Consider the following 15204-nt stretch of genomic DNA (forward strand, 5'->3'; position numbering starts at 1 on the left):
CACACTGTACACAACATATACTGTACACACTGTACACACTGTGCTCCACCGTCCACCCAGGGGTCCTTCAACCTACAGACATGGTCCAGAGGAGAGTAAAGGTATATGCTTTATGTATTTGTATACCTGTTTATTATGTCTATTTTATTATTTTGTATTATTGCACAATCGAAGCGGGCATGGCCACCCGCATTTCACTGTATGCCTGTTATGTATGTGATGAATAAAACTCTTGAATCTCTTGAATCTTGAAGGTGCATGGGGTCTGGACGATCAAGATGTTTCGTAGTCCCACCACCATGATTCACTACAACAAATTCATGGGCGGAGTTGACCTTTCAGACCAGCTGATCCAGTACTACTCCACACACCGCAGAACTTCCCACTGGTACCGGACCATGAAATCAGTAAGGCAAAACAGGAGGCACACATGACTCACAAGGACTTCATGTGCGAGATAGCGCGTGAGTTGTGTGGCGTGGACATCACACTAACTCCTCTTGACAGGAAGGTAGACCATATCCCTGTTGCCATCGCAGCACCTACAGAGGACGTCAGACAGAAAGCCACACATGGCCGCAGGATCTGCCAGCAGTGTCACAAAGGGGGGAAAAGGACCCCGACTCCCTGGAAATGCAAGCGCTGTGATGTAGCCCTCTGTCTCGTCATTGGCAAACTGTTTCGAATTGTGGCACAGTTGAGCACACAGTACAGCACAGTACAATGTCGCACACACACACACATATGTATATGATGTACAGTAGTCTACAGTAGTCTATATAGTGTATATATGTATATTGAATATTCCTCTTTACTTTTACTATTATTATATTATAGTATTTTTATTGCACATTACTTTAGTTACATTCCATAATGATGCTATATTTTTTTTTTTACTTTTACTTACTTTTTTACTGACTATTTCTAAAAAAGCATGATGGTGAGATTTTCCAGTTGAGAATCTACATTTCGTCTGGGTTTATTACCTGTGTATTAAGAAAATACTTGTTTTTTAATTGAATTCTGCCCTTTTCTCTTTTGTTTATGTAAATATGCTACCTGAGGGGGCATTTCCACTGTTTTATATGCTTGATTGAATATGTTTGCATTGGTTCATAGTAAAAAGAACACATTTCTCAATCCGATTTTGTGTTTTGTGTTGTACAGTAGACAGTAGTATATACAGTATTATGCAGTATGAAAACTGTCAGGTCATATATGTGAGGCTGTGCTGGAAAAAAAAGATACCAAACATACCATGGTAAAACATTTTAAAATGGGAATTATACCATTTAAATCAAAATTAGCTAAAACATTGAAAATATCCCACAACTCCGAAGAGAAATAATGTTTAACCCTTATGTGGTGGTAGGGTCTCCAGCGACCCGTTTCAAGGTTATAATATGTAATAACTATCATGTAGTTGATTTGATTAGAACAAGGCTTTATGATATCCTCCACAACACATATTATACATATTATATAAGCGCAGCAAAACTGTCACCATTTTGAAAATTCTGAAGGTATCTGCAGAAAAAAAGGTACGACTGTGGTGTTAGGGTCATTCTTGACCGGGCAAGGTAAACTATACCATAAAAATACTAAATATAAATAAATAAAATAATAAATATACTAAACTTTTTTTCAGTAGTTATATTCTAATATTGTTCTATTATAGTCAGAAAACATTATTATCTATGGGTTTCACATTTAGTATATTATGATTGAACAACCTCATTTTCATCTAAAAAATAAGGGACATGATGTGATTGTAATACAATCAAATTACAATGGGATTATATGGTTATGAATGCATATAATGTTAGTTAGGATGTAGTATTAACTATATTGAGTGATACTCCTTTCTTTTTAGTGGTCAGGACTGAGTTAGACCCCGGGTCAACATTGACCCGCTAACCGGTCAGTGGTGCCAATTCCTAACACAACATGAGGGTTAAGGAGGTGGACTGTAATGAGCATAGCTGCCTATAAATTCTCGACAGGTAGCCCTTTAGAGTGGGAAGAGGGTAAGAAAAATGTCGAGTTATTATGTTTCATATCAAACCTGAAGGCAGAAACTATGTTTCTTATAAAACCTTCTGAATGCAGAAATGATATATTTACCTTCTGAATGCAGAAACTATATGTTTCTTATAAAACCTTCTGGAGACAGAAACTAGGCCTATATGTTTCATATAAAACCATATAAAACCTTCTGGAGGCAGAAATGATATGTTATAACACCTTCTGAAGGCAGAAACGATATGTATTTATATAGACGTGTGTGTTCCGGTGTATATGGTTTTCTGAGGACAGACGTGTGTATTCTTATTTATACGCTTCTCTGAGGACCCTCATGTCCCGCCCCACGTCTGTATCTGATTGGCTTACCACTAGTCCTCACGAGTCTGTCCCATGACATAACATAACACAAAAAACAAACATGTGTGTTAAATTATTTTGAAGTCAGTTTCCAGCAGTTGAGCGCCATCTATTGGTAAATATATTTTTTTCAGGGTCCATATCACAGCGGAAAGGGGGGTCCTCGCAACCTTATTGATATCTCAAGGTCCTCGGGAGTACCTGTTAACACGTATGTGTGTGTGTGTGTGTGTGGAGCGACATTATTATGTATCTGTTCAAACAACAAAATTATCTGTCATCTGAATTTAGATAGGAGACCGGAGGTGGGCGTGGTTTATACCAGAAGTCACCTTAAAAGGGAACTATCTTATAAATGGCTTTTTTCAGTGTTTAGCATTGTTTCCTAGCTATGTGGACTTATATTAATATTATCTATGTCCCTAATTCTCATATTGGCGCATTCTTCCAATTCTCCTCTCACAATATTCACCCTCACTGAACTGAGTCATCTGAAAATGTGCTGATTTGTGATGTCAGAGAGACTCAGCTGCATGTTGAGACTCACACACTCCACACAGTTACCATTGTGGTTGGAGCCCAGGCTCAAAACGGCTTAAGATCTTGAGGTAGAAAAATGTTGTTTTTGAGGACTATAAAATATAAAATTACAGAGGTGTTCCATAAACTCACAGGAATTGTGTAAAAGTGCCCAAATAGTGAAAGAAATAGTAAAATAGTTCCCCTTTAAGGGAGACCACCCACCTAGATAGGGGAAAAAAATAATAAAGGATGAAATCATTTGCAAACATCTTAATTGTTTAGAATAGTCAAAAAAAGAAAAAAAAATCGTTAATCTTTTTTTGGCCGCATAATTTTCTTCCCCGAAAAGGGGCGTGGTCTATTCAAAATGGCCCCTTTTTGCATGTTACCCCAAGCTAAATTGTGCAAAAATGGATGATATATAGATATTTACTCATGTTACTACATTAAATACTGAACTTTTTGCTCGAGGATTTTTTGATATGCCAGATTTCCAGTTCTGCGATCTGATTGGCCACTGACGTTTCTGGTGCGATCTGATTTCCCACTGACGTTTCTGGTCATGTGACATGTGCGCCCAATCGCGTGACACGCCCATTTCCGCCTCTAACAGCCTGCAAACTACCTAACGCCTAGTTTATCACTGGTTAATCAGTTGGTTAAGGTTAGAGTTTGGAATCAGGGCTGGTGTCCTATCGCCCTGCTCTAAGACAAACTCTAACCTTAACCAACTTCGAAAGAGTGCCTAAGCTTAACCGGTGATAGAAACAGGCGTCACACGATTGGCGCGACCAGAAACGTCAGTGGTCAATCAGATCGCAGAACGCGGAACTGGAAATCCGTTATATATATTTTTTTGCAAAAATCTTTTTTATAAAATGTTCTAAAAATCTGGATGAGTGATATACCAAAATCCTCTAGCAAAAAGTTGTGGTATATGGATAGGAGGAAACGTGGCCAGTTTGGTGTGTGGAGGTACTCGAGAAATTGAGATTTATTGTTTTATGTGTAATACAAACTCATACAATCTCATTTTGAGAAAAACACCTTTAAAGTTTTGTATTGTCTGTAAATCAGGCTATGTATGACATATCAACAAACTATTTGGCACAAATAAGCAGGATATAGATATGAATAAAGGTGGAACGTTTGGTGTGTGTAGATGCTAGGGAAATGGTACATGTCTACCCTTTGGGAAAACGCCTTCAAAGTTCTCTATTGTAAAATGCCATACATTTTTATTTGAAACCACTATTTACAAACACAACACCAGTGTTAATTTAGTCAACGAAATTGATGACGAAAGATCTTCGTCAACGAAGCTTTTTCCCGCGACGACAACGAGACGTGACGTCGCGTACATTTTTAATTAAATATCGTTGACCACAACTGAGGACACAAAAATGTAGTTTACGAAAACCATGACGAATTCTCTCTTATTTTATGTTGACTAAAACAAGATCAGACAAAATAATTATAACTTTTAGAATAAGTCACGTTATTATTTCAGCATTTCCCATTTCCGTTTCCAGGTTAAGCTCTGCAACGTTTATGGCTAAAAGCCAAGCTACATGAGGCTAAAAACCGCGTCCCAGGTCTCTCGTGACTACAGCTTATACCAATAACCATGAACGGAATCTGCTACTCTCTCAACACTCCTGCGGCAGCCGAACAGTTCTACCAAAAGAACATAGCATTTAATACGACGGAGGCTGAGAGGATGGCTAGGCTAATAGCCTGGGAGTCGGGACCTATATCCCAGACACAGACTTGCTCTCTTTCATCTGTGTACACCCACTACTATCAACATTACACAATACACATGGATACAACAAGGACAAGACCACGTTCACTTAAAAAGGTAATGTTGGTATGAAAAGAAAAGAAACAGACGAGTACTAACACTGAGATTGACCCTGCTATAAGTGCGCTTGAAGCGCACTAAAACATCGTAATGACTTTTTATTTTTCATATAATGTTGGGTACATGCTCAGTAGAGTTAGAACGCTCCCAGTCTTAGGGGCTGTGATATTTTGTTACCACACTTTATGCACATAGAAGTGCGGTGGCAGGTTCGCTAAGCTAATGTTGTTAGCCGAATGCTCTGATGGGGGCCGCCATTTTAAGTTTAAAGTGACGTCAGCGATCTATGGTACGACTCGAGGGACAAAAGGGAATGTGTGTGTGACGTGTGTGAAATTTGTACAGGTCCCAGTGAGAATTGCAATCAGTGTGTACTGTGTATTTAAACTATCCTAATGTTACGTTGTTGGTAAAAAAAAAAAGCTATTTAAATCAGAATATGTTCCATTCCATGTCTGACTATTTCTGAATCTATTGACCATTTCAAGGAATGTTTGGTTACTATTGGGCTTCTAGCCTTCTACTGAACTTATTGTGAATCAGCTGATAGGGCTTTGGCTAGACTATACTTAATAAATAGAATTGCATTATTTACAATATAAACATATAAAATGCCCTTTTTTCATTAGCGAAAACTAGACAAAAATCATCAGTTTTCTGCGACTAAATCTAGACAAAAACAAAAAAGACAAAATCGAGACTAACACTGACTAAGACTAAAATGCTCAGACATTTAGTTGACACAACGTTAGGTTATGACTATAACCAAGTTCTGTTAGTTAGGGGCGATGCTTGGCATCACACTGCACTATCTCGCGTACGTGCACGCGTACTGAATAAACCACAAATGTACCTCTAATACCAGTATTAGTCTGACCACACCCCTCATCAGCTTACCTTCATAAGCAGGTGTGTGGTCACCTGCTCTCCTCCTTCCCAAGCTTTCACCACAAGGTGAGGACAAGGGCTGCAGCGGCCGTCTGATGCCAAGCATCGCCCCTAACTAACAGAACTTGGTTATAGTCATAACCTAACGTTCTGTATCGTTAGTGGCTTAGCTTGGCATCACACTGCACAAGGGAGGCCAAGCGGAGCCACTTGGCTGACAAATACACCCCGCTGACAGCCCCCCAAAACCATCAGAACAGGGAGGGCCGAGCCCCCCCGACCCCCCCTAATGGAGGGTATCCCCCCTATTAGAGGCTTCACGGGAAGGCGACGGACCCGACCGTGCGAAGAGGCACTCAAGCAACTTAACGCACAGGGTGAGCAGACCGTGGCTTGACCCCACGACTACACACACGCACAACCCGCATGCCACCCGGGAACGAACGGAGGAACAACCTCGTCACTGCCCCCAGAATCACGGGGTCAAGGGCAAACCCAACCCCGTGGCAAGGCCGTAGCAGCGGAGCGCGAAGGAAGACCCAGACCCACCAAAAGGACTGGACTCCCTGGAATGGGGGCCCGGAGAAGTCCATGATGCCAGCATCAAGACCCCACCAGGTGGGCACGTAGTGCCCCGCCCCCCACATCGCCAGCGTATTCGGACAAAGGCCCCCCAGTTACTGCACCTGGTAATCCCAGGCGGTATCCCACCAAGTACTAACCAGGCCAGAACCTGCTTAGCTTCCGAGATCGGACGAGATCGGGCGTGTTCAGGTCGGTATGGCCGTAAGCCGAGCGGGCCCCGTCCCCCCAACAGTACACCGCCTGGCACACTAACCCTGCAGAACAGACAGTCAGCATGGCCGTAAGCACACAAAAAAGGTTAATTAACGGAAGCAGGCAGCGCACCGGGGAAAAACCAGGCAACAGGCTGTTAACCCTAGCCTGGAGACTGCGGACGAGACAGGCGCCAGAGGGGACAGCTGAACACAGCTGCCCCGGCGGAAGGGGCGTATGCTGGCGTTGTTGCATGACCAAGCCTCCATTTAAAAACCCCCACCCAGAGGGGTCGAGGCAGAGAAGGCTGACACGATTGGCAGACGTCATGAACGTGCAGGGGCACCCTCAAACGGTGAACCCGGGAGTTGACACTGCACCAACACACCAGGGAACCAACCACCTCGGTGTTACCCAATGCGGTGGTTGTTCCTATAACCCCTCAAGAAAAAACTCCAAAACACACCTGCGGGTATACACCGGCTATACCGCAGTACAAGTGTTTCAGTTTTCAAAAAAGGGTTAACCCAGGCCTACGGGTCGCAAACATCACTTCGGACCGGGCCTGGCGGTACGGGAAGCACAGGGTCACCAGAGGAGGTCAAAAAACCACCCCCACAGGCCCCTCTTCGCCATGCGTGAGAGAGGAGCGAAAAATAATGGAGAACCCGCCCCTAAGCACACCGTACTTGGTATTCCCAGGCGGTCTCCCAACCAAGTACTAACCAGGACCAACCTGTGTAGCGGCCGAGATCCGACGAGATCGAGCGCGTACAGAATGGCATGGCTGTAAGCCATGACGACAGTGCTGAGTAAAAACATACCCAACCAGGGTCTCCATAGCGCTTAACCCTGTGACACCCAGACCGACCTGGCATTTTTCCCCCTGAAAAAAGCCCAAGTCCCTCAGGGTACCAGAACAGCAGATCTGCATCCCCGGCGGACAACGGGTTCAACTGATCTGGACCAGCGTGACCAGAACCAGTCCCGTGCCCTAACCACGCCGATATGCCTACTCCAGGAGAAGGGCAGATATGCGTGTGGATCTTAACATGAAAAGAAGGCGCCACCCAGACGTCCGGACGAACCGCGCCTGGTGGCCCACCCCAAGGGCGTGAGACCCCACTACATATGTTCAGATCCATCCCGTCATCATCCCCCAGACATGAACGAGAATCCGTCGACAACCCACCCAGGTCATGGGATGTGGTCGTCGGAAGAGGAAAAACCCCCATCTCAGTTGCTTTATAAAAACGCTGTTTCAACCACAAGCAACCAAGGCGTGCCAGTCAATCGCCTGTTTACAGCGAGCTAGCACTATACGTGCGTCGGGACACACCCCCATCAATGAACAGGCTATTTAGACCTGTCATTGAATCCCCAAGGCGCCCAGGGGAACGACAAGAGGGGTGTGACACTCCCTAACTCCAACACTTCTGGAATAGAAAGAAGGAAGCATCAACAGTATGTATCCCAGTCTACACAGCCGGGGTAAAAAATGTTCACATTTTTACATCCCACCACCCTCCCATAGGAAAGAGACGGGGATCCCCAGAGAGACTTCCCACGCGAGCTGTACAGATTGAAAAGAATATATTGCACCTCGAGCCATGTAAAAAACTGGTTTTAGGGCCTCCGGGGAAGAGGCACTGAACCCATACACACTCAATAAACGAATTGAATCGAATATACAAACAATAGAAAAGGACCCTTCTAGAGGGTCCACTCACTTTGACAATCTGAGGAGGAAGGCTCTGTACTCTGATGGAGGCTTCCTCACATGGAAGAAGGAGTCCGAACTCACAGAAGGCCTGAATAGGCGCTTGGTGAGGAGGAGCCCTGACCACCCCCCCTGAAAACAGATCCATCACATGGACCTGAACAGCACACGGAAGTCCTACCAACAGAGACGCGCACGGTGACGTACTCTATGGCGGGAGAATTCCTGCGGTGCACACGCCCAATATACCAGGCCGTGGGACCAGGAACTCCCTCCCCCCCCCCCCCCCCCCCCCCCCCGTAACGTGCCGAACCGCCACGTGACGGGAACCTTGAAGGACAGGGGGTGTACCCCTGACCGACAGAACAATGGGGAGAGGAAAGGTTACCAGTTCACCCCTTTACGACCCCACACCCATGATACGACGTAACGACAAAAAGAGAATATGACACAGTCATAGTCAGCTCTATGAAGCGTTTCACAGCTCCACACAGCGCATGAGCTAACCTGCTATCTGATTTTTACTAAGGAAAAACACAGAATAGAGAGGGCTCTAAGAACCCCGGTCCAACATACACATGTGCTTCTGTGGCCAGTACAACCCAGTTGTAGGTCACATGACACACACAACCCATCATCACCTACAAAAAATGGCAAAAACACTCAACAGAGGAACGCCGTTTTTTTCACAATGAGAGAATACATCATTCTTGATTAGTATCGACCACAGGCCTTGCTAAGCACACATGACAGCAACCAAACCAATTTCCCTTTAGGAAATAAGTTTCTCCAGCAGATTTAGCACAACCTCAGCAATTAAGCTAAGAGTTACATCGTATCCCTACCACACAAAAGACACAATTAATGCACAACATGTCTGATAGGAGGTGATAAAGTCCCCAGGGAACCGGGGGGGAAAAACACAATCCTCCTATTTTACCCTCAATACGGCCAGTTAAAACAGGAAAACCTGTTAATGTGTGAACACACTGTTCATTGTCATTACAGTCTGAGAAAGAACATTCTTTTACTCACTTGTCACCAAGCATAGCTTCATAGGTTAGTTACCTTAGTTGTGAGTACACGGCCGTGTTACTCACACAACAACCAGATCATTACATCCCGTTTGCACGGAGAAGCTAACTGCCAGTGACAAAAACAGCTCACACATAACCCGCAACATATCCTAAATGCATTGTAGCAACACACGTTTTGGGAAAAACACCGTTATTCACAATACATTTAGCAAAGTAAAACCAGAAGACGTGTTATGAGGTCTGGTCAACCCCGTTCCTACCCGGAACGCAGATCAGCGAAGTGCAGTCACAAGACACCGTAGAACACAGCCGTCCTGTGTTGTTCGATCCGGGCAGCGTCGCCGCTCCAACCAGTCGCTACAGTCCTCTTTGTTGACGCAATCCCCGTCCAGGCTCAGGGCAGGGTCGACGAACATCCCCTGTCAAGGATGACGTCGTGGTCAAGAGTGTAAAACATGTTAAAATCAAAGCACGTTCAACAGAATAGCATCAAGCTAACGGCTGCTCCAACCGTTCGGGTGCTATTGCTTCTGCTCGCGAGACGCCGATCTAACGACGCACGCGATCAGAAGCGAGCTCCCGGCGGCGCGCGAGAAGCTAAGCTACCCCGCGCCAGGCCATGGCCATAGCAGCAAGCTAACGTTACCTAGCGACCACGACATGCTAGCCCCGCAGCTAACAGCTGACTGGCTAATAGTAGGCCTTAAGCAGGCCATGCAGCGATCCAGCAGGCTAACGCAGCAGTTAACAGCTGACCGGCTAACCGTAAGCTATGAACATGTAAACAATGACATAACACTCACCCAGACAGGCCGCCGTTCTGAACCTCTCCTCACTTTTTAAGAGAAAAGAGAAAACAAGATGTCAACACCGCTTCACAACGGTGACATTACCACATCCGACGGAGTCAGCACAGTACCAACTGGCCTGTGTAGCTGACTTTGAACATGAATCTGCCGCTATCGCACATTACATGCACATATCCCCTCGTGAAGGAATACTCTCATTTGGATATGAAAGATGGGGTCTTAACACGGTGACAGAGAGAATCCACTCGTCCAGAACACACAGGGATCACCAGTGTCAATGGTCGCGGCCCACTAGTTAAAACTATAATGGTCTCCAGACCAAGGCCTTCTGTCGCCTAGGTGGCTGAACAAAGGACCCTAGTCTGGGGCCGGTTTCCATAAACTTTGTCAAGTAGCCCCCATAGCACTAACAGACAAGTGGAGCCCGCCAGCAAACACTACTCACCCAACCTGGAACGCACCGCTTCTCACAACAGCGGCATGTCCGACAGTTCAGCTGTGGCCTGACAGGTTTCACCCCAACAAACACAGCAAGGAACTGCAGTTGAGAAGCATGCAGCGGCGTGCTCCCAATACGAAAACCGGTGGAGGGTTTTTAGAATGATCATCATCTTCCAGACACTCCAGTACGAAGACAATATCGCCGTATTTTCTCGAAAATAGTGAGAGAGAAAATAAAGATATGATGTCAACGTATCCTTGTTTCCCAAAGCTGTTCCTAATCCAATTTCTTCCATCATGGTGTCAAGTGTGGGGATCTACCGAGGCACTTCTTCCTTGTGGTGAAAGCGAGAAGGAGGAGAGCAGGTGACCACACACCTGCTTATGAAGGTAAGCTGATGAGGGGTGTGGTCAGACTAATACTGGTATTAGAGGTACATTTGTGGTTTATTCAGTACGCGTGCACGTACGCGAGATAGTGCAGTGTGATGCCAAGCTAAGCCACTAACGATACAGAACTGACTAAACGAAAAATAAATGCAGATGACTAAATATGATGAAAACGAAAAAGGAGCACTTGACACATGACTAAGACTAAAACTAAAATGAAAATAGCTGCCAAAATTAACACTGCACAACACCCAATCAAACCATTAGTAATAGACAACCTAAACACATGCCTGATAACTGAATAATAATAATAATAATGATGTAGTAGTAGTAACAGTTTAGTAACAACACAACCGATTACTGTACCCCCTAATAGGCAAAAAAATATTTGAATAGATATCACTATGAAACTTTCCCAGTTTGTTATGTACATATAAACTAAGAAAACAAAAATTGCAAGTTTTCTGAATTTTATGTTTATATATGCAGATGTGGCACTTCCCCATTCGATATGTGCACATTATGGATGCAATCATGCAAAATGAAGCAAAATAAGCAACTAAATGTGTTTTTTTTTAAGTTTTCTTGTCACTAGTTTGAAAGAAGACATGTAAAGGGGCAACATTATACAAAAATCGCAAAATTGCCCCAAAATCTGGAAAAGGGTATTTTAGGTGGGTGGTCTCTGAGGGGTGGGTGGTCTCTGAGGGGGGGACAGCACCCCCTAATAGGGAAAAAAAAACTTGAATAGATATCACTATGAAACTTTCCCAGTTTGTTATGTACATATAAACTAAGAAAAGATATATTACAAGTTTTCTGAATTTTATGTTTATATATGCAAATGAGGCACTTCCACCATTAAATATGCACATATTTGCATGTCGCCAAGACTCGCATCACCAAAATGGATAATGCCAGATTCAAAAACTTGGTTTCATTTTGTTGATACATTCTAAACGAAAATTGTTATATAAAGACTTTGTGGCTATGTCCTCATATCAGCCCATACATCAGGAAATACTGTATACTGTCGCCTAGTTTTGGTATATTTGGCTATGAATGATAAATATCAACAAAACTTTCTATAGAAAGAAGCATAATATGGATGGGAACAAATGTGGAAAGTTTGGTGTGTGTAGGTACTATGGAAATGGAGTTCCACCTATTTGTGTGTAAGTAAAATGCATAAAAACTAGTTTTTCAGAAAACGACCTCAAAGTTTTGTATTGTAAACAGCTATTTACAAACACAACACCCAATCAAACCATTAGTAATAGACAACCTAAACACATGCCTGATAACTGAATAATAATAATAATGATGTTATTGAACTGAACAGACAGGCTACAAACCTAATTGAATAGATATAACTTTCCCAGTTTGTTATGTACATATAAACTAAGAAAGAATATATTGCAAGTTTCCTGAATTTTATGTTTATATATGCAAATGAGGCACTAATGTACAGTCTCCTCCCCACCGTATGTATATATTCTCTCCCCACCACCATATGTATATTTCTCTCCCACCCACCCCCTCCTAATGTACAGTCTCCTCCCCACTGTATGTATATATTCTCTCCCCGCCATATGTATATTTCTCTCCCACCCACCCCCTCCTAATGTACAGTCTCCTCCAGGGACGTGCACAGGACTTTAGAAAGGCAGGTGCCCGAAATCATAAAAGGGCATTTGGGGTTAATACAAGTCTATCATGGTACATTCAGTTTCACCGATAGATGTCACCAAAACTACATAGTGTCCCTTTAATAACACAATATGCGCTCCAGACCAACAGCTGCGAGAGAGAGAGAGAGAGAGAGAGAGAGAGAGAGAGAGAGAGAGAGAGAGAGAGAGAGAGAGAGAATGCTGCGTGATTTTCCTGCACTAGCAGCAGCAGACAGGGAGGGGCTGGCGACGTGTTTCACGAAAATATACAGTGCACTGCAAACCCGACATTTTATTTTGTTGGGCAAATACCTTACCTGATGTGTACTCTTGCTTTGTTTTAGTTGAAATAGTAACTGTAAAAAAAGAGGTCTCGACTTGAGTGTGAGGGCACTGTGAGCTCAACAACAGCTGGATATCAATTTCCTGTTCAGTGCACTGCTGGCCCTGCGCGGTTTACATGTCTCATTGATCATCACCCACCCACGTGCTATGCCTATGCGTAATAGGTCCTTCCAGGCTGGAAGGACCTATTATTTACGAGAGGGGTGGCATTTCTCTCTCTTTCTTTACCTAATATTTAGATTCTATCGTGACATCTTTCATTTGGAAGGGCAGGGCAGTATATATATATGTGCAACTGTAAAAAAAAATAAAAAAAAGAGGGTGGCATAAAAAGGGCACTTTCTAATGAGAAATGAAAAAGGCAGGTGCCCGGGCACCCCTTCACCCCTATGTATGCACGTGCCTGGTCTCCTCCCCACCGTATGTATATATTCTCTCCCCACCATATGTATATTTTTCTCCCACCCCCTCCTAATGTACAGTCTCCTCCCCACCGTATGCAGGCACGTGCACACATAGAGGCCAAGGGGTGCTTGAGCACCTGCCTTTTTGAGCCTCATAAAAAAGGTGCCCTTTTTGAAAAAAAAATATATAAAAATGTTTTTTTTTTTTTTTTTTTTTTACCGTTAGCGCATATAGACTGCCCTTCCAACTGAAAAATGTCAGGATAGAATAAAAATATTAGGTAAAGAGAGAGAGATGCACCATATTCCATTGCAGTTTGCACGGCCTCCTCAGCGTGCCTCTCCGCGGACCTATATATTTTATGCATAGCGTGGGTGGTGATGATGATGATGATAGAAACCGCTGTGGCGCATACAGTTGAATGCTGGTATTACACTCATTGAGGGACACGAAGAAGTCAAGTCTGATGGGATTTGGGAATCTCAAATACAAATCGGGATTGGAATAAAAAATGCATTTATATTAAACAATACAGAATATACAGCACTTCTTGGGGTCTGTAGGGTAAGCACTTATTCCCTCCCCCCTGAACATTTATGGAGATGTATGGGCCTTTTAAGTCAGTGATAAAAGTGTCTTTCAAGGATAAGTGAGGTCCTGCGCTGATTGTTATAGTTCAATATTCAATATTTGATCACCAAAACCCCCCAAAAAGCATAAAAAGGGGGCCCCCCCACCTGAAAAGGGCCCTTAAAAATCGGGCTCGCGCGCTACGCGCGATCGGTTTAAATACACACAGGTATAGTGCCCTTTTCAGCCTTTGAGCACCTGCCCCTCTAAAGTCCTGTGCACGTCCCTGACGTATGTATATATTCTCTCCCCACCATATGTATATATACCGCCATCTTTCTCCCGGGTTGGTGTGATCACATGACTGACAAAGCCATGCAGTGATAGGCCAGAAGTCAGTTCGATTGCATTTTATTATTATTTTCAATGCTATAAATTCGGTGTCTGATCAAATTCAAATACTTCTGTCACTCATTTGCTTCCATACACCAAGAGAACAGTAGGTGGACACAACAGCACCGTGCCTGGCATGGTGGCCACATAACCACACACACACACACATGCATATCATCTGTCAGACGGAACAGCAGCATTAATCATACAAGCGTGTGGATAGAGTTTCACCGGCACCAACATGCTCAGTAAGAATCCATGACACCTGAAGGTAGCCTGGCACGGCAGACACATAAACCACACACACACATTATACAGCTGGCAGATGCAGCAACAGCAGCACAAAATCTAATTCTACCCCCCGACAAAAACGATACGTTACCCAATACACAGCAATATTGAAATGTCCAATACTACAGTAGGAAATAGTAAATTAGCTTACATTTGACACACACACAGCAGGAGATGGCGGGGCTTAGTGTAGACTGTTTGTTGAACACACATGACGGTGTCAGGTGTCAGTCTGTATGTCACCATTGATACCCCGATGACAGATTTGATCCCACTGACACCGAAAATAGTATTTCGGCTTGTCATTGGTAGTCTGAATCACAGGATATAGACTGTTTAAGCATCCCATTGCCTGTGGTGCATTTGTTCCTATTGCTAGGTTTTAGTGAGTTTTTCCTTACCTTTGCATGGGGTATGTCTGGGAGTGTTGCATTCATTTATTCAAAAATGTTTGGACTTTATGGTGTTTTTGTTTTGTTCTTGATTTATTGTGATGTTTCTTCTTGACTTGTTTAAAGAAGACGTGTCCGGCCCATGGGGACATTAACATGTGTTGTTTTGATTTGATTTGATTGGCCAAACAATTAAATGGGAATTATCCTCTCCTTCCGCTATCTGTGACACTATTTTGCAAAGGGCACCGTCGCTGCAGCCTGGGCTCAGACGATTCATGTTGGGAAATATACTACTAACCCTAACC

Source organism: Notolepis coatsorum (assembly GCF_963971535.1).
Source record: "Notolepis coatsorum genome assembly, chromosome: 3".
In the NCBI taxonomy this organism is placed as follows: Eukaryota; Metazoa; Chordata; class Actinopteri; order Aulopiformes; family Paralepididae; genus Notolepis; species Notolepis coatsorum.